A 9,674-nucleotide genomic window follows, 5' to 3' on the forward strand; every position below is an offset into this window, starting at 1 on the left:
CTGAAGGAGCTGTGTCTAGAACTGAAATGAATCAAGGAGATGCAAGTGACCTAGGGGTGGATGTCACATGTGTTATGACCTGCTACCCAGATCCCTTCCTTCAGGACAGAAAGATTTATTCAGGACAGAAATATTTATTCCCCACTGTTGGGGAAGACGTTATCTGACGTCTTGCATCCATTTGCCCTTTTTTGGGAATTCCCTTGACTAAAGAGAGCTGACATACCTGTGAACATGCTCACTTTTCTGGGTTAGTTTGCATTTAATGATTGATTAACAGTCTACTTGGGACAATTCTGGAATCTCATCCCAGGTGCAGAGCTCCCACAAGTTTGGCACATTTTCCCTCTGCCACCTACTGCTCAATTCCCTACTTTCTTTTCTTTTTAAGGTTTATTTATTTTGAGAGAGAGAGAGAATGAGAGAGAGAGGGGCAGGGGCAGAGAGAGGGAGAGAGAGAGAATCCCAAGCAGGCTCTGTGCAGGCCACCAGCGCAGAGCCCATGCGGGGCTTCAACTCACGAACTGTGAGAGCATGCCCTGAGTCAAAATCAAGAGTTGGATGCTTAACTGACAGAGCCTCCAAGGTGCCCCTTAATTCCCTACTTTCAAATGGAATTAACTCATGCTAATAGCATTCCCTAAAAAGCTTCCTGTGTGTTGATCTTTATCTCAACATCTGTTTCCCCGGGAACCTAAATTTTGACATAATTTTCCTGATCCTTCTCAGATACGTGTCAGAGAAGGTAGCTGATGGTTTCAGTATATATGGAATATTATGTTTGTCCATGACTCTAATGACATCATGCTAATTAGACTTTGTGAACTACAAGTAGTAGGTACCCTAGATGTTTTTGTAAGACACATGTATGTCAAATGATGAGAAAAATACATAAAAATTTCAGGGACCTTCAACATCAGTGATATCTCCAAGTGGTTTGGAGTATACCAGAATATCTCTTCTAGAGTATCTTCACCTTCTGATACCCACCAGAGAAAGAAGCCCAATCCTTGGTGAATTTCTTTACATTTGGAGGAAACATATACCATATTTGAACATGTTGCTTCAGTCTATATATTGGGAAAATTTGAGTTGTGTCTGGAGCAAGAAAAAGCTTGATAGACAGTCTGGAAGGCACAAGTAGCCTTTTGAGGCCTGAGCAGGAAGCTCAGACTTCCAGATTCTCCTATTCTTTTCACCATATTTCTCTTAGGATATTGGAAATTCTCTATGACCAATTAACAATGGATGAGAAGAAACAGACTGGTTTATGAATAGTTATGCACGTTGTATTAGCATCAGCTGTAAGTAAACGGCCATTGCATTAAACTACTCAGAGATTGGGGGCACCTGGGTGGCTCAGTCAGTTAAGCGTCTGACTTTGGCTCAGGCCATGATCTCACAGTTTGTGAGTTCGAGCCCCGCGTCAGGCTCTGTGCTGACAGCTCAGAGCCTGGAGCCTGCTTCGGATTCCGTGTCTCCCTCTCTCTCTGCTCCTCCCCCACTCACACTCTGTCTCTCTCTCTCTCTCTCAAAAATAAATAAAGATTTAAACTACTCAGAGATTGCCTTGAAGGATAGTGGTAAAGGAAAACCCTTATAATAGAAAGAACTTCAAGGAATACCTTTCGTTATATGCTTCCCTTGGAAGGAAACAATAGATTATGGCACAAATCTTGCCATTTTGTGGCAGGCCTAATTATTTGGCTTTTTGAGAAACTAAGAAATGAGCTTATAAAATCATTAGCATGGAATTCTAGGGAGAGGTACATAGCTGGACTTCTCAGAAAAGCACAGAGAATGACAGTATTCATGCCAATATAAGAGCATAATTGAGGTTATTCACTGTACTTGAGTAAGATGACCTGCCAGGGGGCACCTGGGTGGCCCAGTCCATTAAGCATCCAACTTTGGCTCAGGTCATGATCTCACGGTTGGTGAGTTCGAGCCCCGCGTTGGGCTCTGTGCTGACAGCTCAGAGCCTGGAGCCTGCTTCAGATTCTGTGTCTCCCTTTCTCTCTGCCCCTCCCCCAATCACTCTCTGTCCTAATATTATCTTCCCTATTCTGTTTGTCCCCTGGATAAAAGACAAGAGTGGATTCAGAGAGTAAAAGAATAGCTTCCATTTGCCCCTTCAGTTCCACTCAGCTCTTCTATTTTTTTAAATTATTTTTTTATTAAAAATTTTTTTTAATGTTTATTTTTGAGAGAGATGGGGGAGAGAGAGAGAGAGAGAGAGAGAGAGAAAGAGAGAGAGAGAGAGAGAGAGAACGAACATGAGTGGGAGAGGGACAGAGAGAGAAGACACAGAGTCTGAAGCAGGCTCCAGGCTGTGAGCTCTCAGCACAGAGCCTCGATGCGGGGCTCGAACTCACAAACTGTGAGATCATGACCTGAGCTGAAGTCTGATGCTTAACTGACTGAGCCACCCAGGTGTCCCTCCACTCAACTCTTCTGCAGGTGACTCTGTGCATTTATTAAGTTCTTTTCCAGTTACCTAATTTGGGTGTGACATTTTTTGCCTGGGCAGGATCCTGACTGATACAAGTACACGAAACTGAAAATCAAAATCCTTGGTTTCTCATCTAACAATACCACTGTCCTGAGGTATTTATTTTTAAAAGTTTATTGTCTATTTGTTCAGATACGTATATCTATTTATATGCACAACAACACACTATATATGCTGTTTTGCTACCCAGAATTTCATTCAACAGTGTGTTATGGGTGTCTTTAATTACGTAAACTTTGAACTTGCTTTTCAATGGCACCAGAGAATTTGTATGGATATATCATAATATCTTTAATTTATCATCAGTTGATACATGTTTCAGCTGTTTCTTTCTTTTTTAAAAACTTCTTTTATGCATTTATGTATGTATGTGTATATATGTATCTATATATATTTTAGAGAGAGAGAGAGAGAGAGAGTGAGTGCAGGGGAGAGGAGCAGAGGGAGAGAAAGAATCCCAAGCAGGCTCCATGTTTAGCATGGAGTCCAATGGGGGGCTTGATTCCATGACACTGGGATCATGAACTGAATGGAAATCAGCCGTCAGATGCTCAACTGACTGAGCCACCCAGTGGTCCCTGTTTCATTCACTTTTAAGCTCAAATTTAAGAGCTTAAATTTCTGTATAGTTTCATATATTTGTATACATCCATAATTACTCAATATAAAGGTTACATAAAAATGAAGTTGAGTGTATATTTTTCTATTTAAATTATACTGAAAAAATAAGCACAGTGCCTTTTTTGGAGATGATTAAGATGACCATAGTTTTGTGGGGGTTTTTTTGAGTTAATATTTACCTATTTTCAGAGGTTAATTCTAATGGGTAATCATAAATATTTATAAAATTTCCAATGAAATAGCATAAATATTAAACAAAAATATTCCACTCTTATTTGCTTCTTCCTCGCTAGTGTCTTATTATGAGTTTTAGATCATTGGTTGGTCTGGTCAAACCAAATAGCTCTCTAGGGGTAAAGTCCCCTGATCCAGGAGATCCTTCTAAACTATCATGTTTTTGCAGTGTCACTTGGTTACTGTATTCTTGAGCTGTAATTAGCTTTATTTCTTCTAATGGCAGGATTTTATATGGCACTTTGTGTTAGAAAGCACAGGAAAATTTCAGACTCCCTGAAGATGCTGTTCCCTTTGTACAGGTAAACTGGAAGGCTGGAAATAAATTTAGCAATGCAAAAAAGTGCCTTTAATTTTAGACACGATTTTGTTGTTAGAATTGCTATGAATACAAGTCATATCCTCGTTTATGAGTGTTATCCTCAAGCAGATAGTGTCTAGAATAAGGAACTGAACAGTATAGAAGAATAATTGTGAAAAATTTGGTTGACATTTTAGAAAAGGTTAATGGACCTTGACTTTTAGCTAGAATCACATTGTACCTTGGGTAATGTGAAAGACATTAGAAATGGTCAAATTGTTTTCTAAATTTGTGATCAGCATAGATTTCAATTAATCACTCTTTTCCTAATGCTGATTACATGAATGATCCTAAACCCTCTGCCACTTGACTAACAGATGAGAAAGACTGATGGCACATGAAGGTACAAAAAAACAAGACTAATTGTATTTGTCTCTCCATTAGCTTTTCAAAATAGATGGGTATAAACTGATCATCTTCTGTGAAAAGGAAAGCAAATTTATTAGGAACTTGTTAAGTTTATAAGATGGAAAAGGACTGCATAGACATTTCAATAAAAATAAAAGACATGGAGACCAGAAACTCCAAAGCTGAATAAATAATTTCCCATGTAATGTCATTTTAAAATGCAATGTGGACTACTAAAAAAAACCTATAAAGCTACTAGGGGATTGAACTAAGTTTTATGGTCCCTTAAATGGTTTAGAATTAGAGTGTTTTACATGAATTTTATCTCTAAGTTGTAAGTAGAATGAAGAAAGGCTTAAAGAAGGTTGACAAATGAGAATTTTTTGGTTGGGAGTGAGAAAAAGGTCTTAAGAGGAAATATAAAAAATACTGAGTTTGTTGAATCTTGCAAACAAAAAGCTTAGGGGTGACTGATTTTGTTGCATTTGGGTAGAGAGAAGGTTATTTGAAAAGGACAAAGATTTATTTTTCCTAGAGTAATAAAAAGTAAAAGCAGAGGAATATTTTACTTGAGTATAAGGAAGGTTTGGTGATAGTTTGAAAGATATAAATATAGAAAGTATGAGCTTAGGGAGATGTTAAACTCACAATATTTTTATATTGAGAAAATTTATATGGATGATGATTTAGATTAGCACTATTTTCAAACCTAACAGCTGTCTGTAGATCTCTTCTAACTTGATAACTCTATTATTTAGATCTTTAGAACTAGAATAGTTACCAATATTTCCTTCACCTATACAGGATTAAATATATGGAGATTTGTCCGGAGGATTAATCATTTCCATATGGACCAAGAAAAAGGATTAATCACAAAAAAGAAGACAGAGTTGGGCCTTGTCTTTTGCATCATGGATGTTTAATTAGTTATAAAATTATGGCTATAATTAATGTGGTTAAGAAAATTTATTTCAAAGAAGAGAAAATAAATAAGAGAAGATGATTTCAGAACATCATCACTTAGGAGTTTTTCCCTATGGGTATTTGATGACTTCTAGGTGAATAAACATATCCTTGTGTCTCTATCTAAAAACCTCTTTATGACTTTTGTTCTGGACTGAGATTTGGATGTGACCCTGTCTCAAGTCACTTTAAAACTCTGATGACCTAAACTTTTCAAGTTTCTGTATTCGCTGATATTTGAATGAATATATTTTTATCCTCTGAGCACATCTAATTCCATATTCATAGCTTGTTTGGCTTTAAAGTCATTTTCCCTAAAATTCTCAGTTCTTACCCAGTTGATGGATATTGGAGAGCCAAAAGACAAATAAATTCACAGCTCTATGTGCATAGCTGATAAAGGCTTTTGAGACACTTTCCCAAGAGCCTTAGCACCTAAAAGACACCTGGAGATATAATACTATATTTGTGATTACAGAATTTGTCAAGAATGGGTCCAGAAAGTATTGCAAATCATACCTCATAAACTATCTTTATTTAATTTAAAGTAAGCTTTATTCTTCTTTTCTTTGTTATGTATATATTTTCCTAATTCCTTCAACCTTTTTAGATTTCCCTTTTAATCTTGTTTATTTCTTCTCTTTTTCCTAACTCTTCTTCACTTTCACAATCCTTTATTTTCTGTTTTTCTCTGTTGCTTAGGAACTATGCACAAACTCTTTACCTATCTTAATTATATAATTGGATATATTAAAACAGATTTTTTTAATGTTTATTTTTTGAGAGAAAGAGACAGAGTGTGAGGGGGGGAGGGGCAGAGTAAGAGGGAGACACAGAATCTGAAGCAGGCTCTAGGCTCGGAGCTGTCAGCATGGAGCCCGACGCGGGGCTTGAAATCACGAACTGTGAGATCATGACCTGAGCTGAAGTTGGACACTTAACTGACTGAGCCACACAGATGCTCCTAATTAGACATATTTTTTATATGAAATTTATTGTCAAATTGGTTTCCATACAACATCCAGGGCTCACCCCAACAGGTGCCCTCCTCAATACCCATCACCACTCTCCCCTCCCTCCCACCCCCCAATCAACCCTTAGTTTGTTCTCAGTTTTCAAGAATCTGTTATGGTTTGGCTCCCTCCCTCTCTCTCTTTTTTTTTTTTTTTTCCTTCCCCTCACCCTGGTCTTCTGTTAAGTTTCTCAGGATCCACATAAGAGTGAACACATACGGTATCTGTCTTTCTCTGTATGGCTTATTTCACTTAGCATCACACTCTCCAGTTCCATCCACGTTGCTATGAAAGGCCATATTTCATTCTTTCTCATTGCCATGTAGTATTCCATTGTGTATGTAACCACAATTTCTTTATCCATTCATCAGTTGATGGACATTTAGGCTTTTTCCATAATTTGGCTATTGTCGAAAGTGCTGCTATAAACATTGGGGTACAAGTGCCCCTATGCATCAGCATCCCTGTATCCCTTGGGTAAATTCCTAGCAGTGCTAATGCTGGGTCATAGGGTAGGTCTATTTTTAATTATCTGAGGAACCTCCACACTGTTTCTGAGCGGCTGCACCAGTTTGCATTCCCACCAACAGTGCAAGAGGGTTCCTGTTTCTCCACATCCTCTTCAGCAACTATAGTCTCCTGATTTGTTCATTTTAGCCACTCTGACTGGCGTGAGGTGATATCTGAGTGTGGTTTTGATTTGTATTTCCCTGATGAGGAGCGACGTTGAGCATCTTTTCATGTGCCTGTTGGCCATCTGGATGTCTTCTTTAGAGAAGTGTCTATTCATGTTTTCTGCCCATTTCTTCACTGAATTATTTGTTTTTCGGGTGTGGAGTTTGGTGAGCTCTTTATAGATTTTCGATACTAGCCCTTTGTCCAATATGTCATTTGCAAATATCTTTTCACATTCTGTTGGCTGCCTTCTAGTTTTGTTGATTGTTTCCTTGGCAGTGCAGAAGGTTTTATCTTCATGAGCTCCCAATAGTTCATTTTTGCTTTTAATTCTCTTGCCTTTGGGGATGTGTCAAGTAAGAGATTGTTACGGCTGAGGTCAGAGAGGTGTTTTCCTGCTTTCTCCTCTAGGGTTTTGATGGTTTCCTGTCTCACATTCAGGTCCTTTATCCATTTAGAGTTTATTTTTGTGAATGATGTCAGAAAGCGGTCTAGTTTCAACCTTCTGCATGTTGCTGTCCAGTTCTCCCAGCACCATTTGTTAAAGAGACTGTCTTTTTTCCATTGGATGTTCTTTCCTGCTTTGTCAAAGATTACTTGGCCATACATTTGTGGGTCTAGTTCTAGGGTTTCTATTCTATTCCATTGGTCTATGTGTCTGTTTTTGTGCCAATACCATGCTGTCTTGATGATTACAGCTTTGTAGTAGAGGCTAAAGTCTGGGATTGTGATGCCTCCTGCTTTGGTCTTCTTCTTCAAAATTACTTTGGCTATTCGGGGTCTTTTGTGGTTCCATATGAATTTTAGGATTGCTTGTTCTAGCTTCGAGAAGAATGCTGGTGCAATTTTGATTGGGATTGCATTGAATGTGTAGATAGCTTTGGGTAATATTGACATTTTAACAATAATTATTCTTCCAATCCATGAGCAGGGAATGTCTTTCCATTTCTTTATATCATCTTCAATTTCCTTCATAAGCTTTCTATAGTTTTCAGCATACAGATCTTTTACATCTTTGGTTAGGTTTATTCCTAGGTATTTTATGCTTCTTGGTGCAATTGTGAATGGGATCAGTTTCTTTATTTGTCTTTCTGTTGCTTCATTGTTAGTGTATAAGAATGCAACTGATTTATGTACATTGATTTTGTGTCCTGCAACTTTGCTGAATTCATGTATCAGTTCTAGCAGACTTCTGGTGGAGTCTATCGGGTTTTCCATGTATAATATCATGTCATCTGCAAAAAGTGAAAGCTTGACTTCATCTTTGCCAATTTTGATGCCTTTAATTTCCTTTTGTTGTCTGATTGCTGATGCTAGCACTTCCAACACTATGTTAAACAACAGGGGTGAGAGTGGACATCCCTGTTGTGTCCTGATATCAGGGGGAAAGCTCTCAGTTTTTCCCCATTGAGGTTGATGTTAGCTGTGGGCTTTTCATAAATGGCTTTAAGATGTTTAGGTATGTTCTGTCTATCCCAACTTTCTTGAGGGTTTTTATTAAGAAAGATGCTGAATTTTGTCAAAGGCCTTTTCTGCATCAATTGACAGGATCATATGGTTCTTTTTTTTTTTTTTATTAATATGATGTATCACATTGATTGATTTGCGAATGTTGAACCAGACTTGCAGCCGAGGAATGAATCCCACTTGATCATGGTGAATAATTCTTTTTATATGCTGTTGAATTCGATTTGCTAGTATCTTCTTGAGAATTTTTGCATCCATATTCATCAGGGATATTGGCCTGTAGCTCTCTTTTTTTTACTGGGTCTCTATCTGGTTTAGGAATAAAAGTAATGCTGGCTTCATAGAATGAGTCTGGAGGTTTTCCTTCCCTTTCTATTTTTTGGAACAGCTTGAGAAGGATAGGTATTATCTCTACTTCAAATGTCTGGTAGAACTCCCCTGGGAAGCCATCTGGTCCTGGACTCTTATTTGTTGGGAGATTTTTGATAACTGATTCAATTTCTTTGCTGGTTATGGGTCTTTTTAAAATTTCTATTTCTTCCTGTTTGAGTTTTGGAAGTGTGTGGGTGCTTAGGAATTTGTCCATTTCTTCCAGGTTGTCCAGTGTGTTGGCATATAATTTTTCATAGTATTCCCTGATAATTGCTTGTATTTCTGAGGGATTGGTTGTAATGATTCCATTTTCATTCATGATTTATCTATTTGGGTCCTCTCTCTTTTCTTTTTTTTTCTTTTATTTTTCAATATATGAAATTTATTTTCAAATTGGTTTCCATACAACACCCAGTGCTCATCCCAAAAGGTGCCCTCCTCAATACCCATCACCCACCCTCCACTCACTCCCACCCCACATCAACCCTCAGTTTGTTCTCAGTTTTTAACAGTCTCTTATGCTTTGGCTCTCTCCCACTCTAACCTCTTTTTTTTTTTTTCCTTCCCCTCCTCCATGGGTTTCTGTTAAGTTTCTCAGGATCCACATAAGAGTGAAAACATATGGTATCTGTCTCTCTCTGTATGGCTTATTTCACTTAGCATCACACTCTCCAGTTCCATCCACGTTGCTACAAAGGGCCATATTTCATTCTTTCTCATTGCCACATAGTACTCCATTGTGTCTATAAACCACAATTTCTTTATCCATTCATCAGTTGATGAACATTTAGGCTCTTTCCATAATTTGGCTATTGTTGAGAGTGCTGCTGTAAACATTGGGGTATAAGTGCCCCTATGCATCAGTACTCCTGTATCCCTTGGGTAAATTCCTAGCAGTGCTATTGCTGGGTCATAGGGTAGGTCTATTTTTAATTTTTTGAGGAACCTCCACACTGTTTTTCAGAGTGGCTGCACCAATTTGCATTCCCACCAACAGTGCAAGAGGGTTCCTGTTTCTCCACATCCTCTTCAGCATCTATAGTCTCCTGATTTGTTCATTTTGGCCACTCTGACTGGCGTGAGGTGATATCTGAGTGTGGTTTTGATT

The sequence above is a fragment of the Panthera pardus genome, unplaced genomic scaffold (assembly GCF_024362965.1).
Source record: "Panthera pardus isolate Hobbes unplaced genomic scaffold, ASM2436296v1 HiC_scaffold_24, whole genome shotgun sequence".
Taxonomy (NCBI): Eukaryota; Metazoa; Chordata; class Mammalia; order Carnivora; family Felidae; genus Panthera; species Panthera pardus.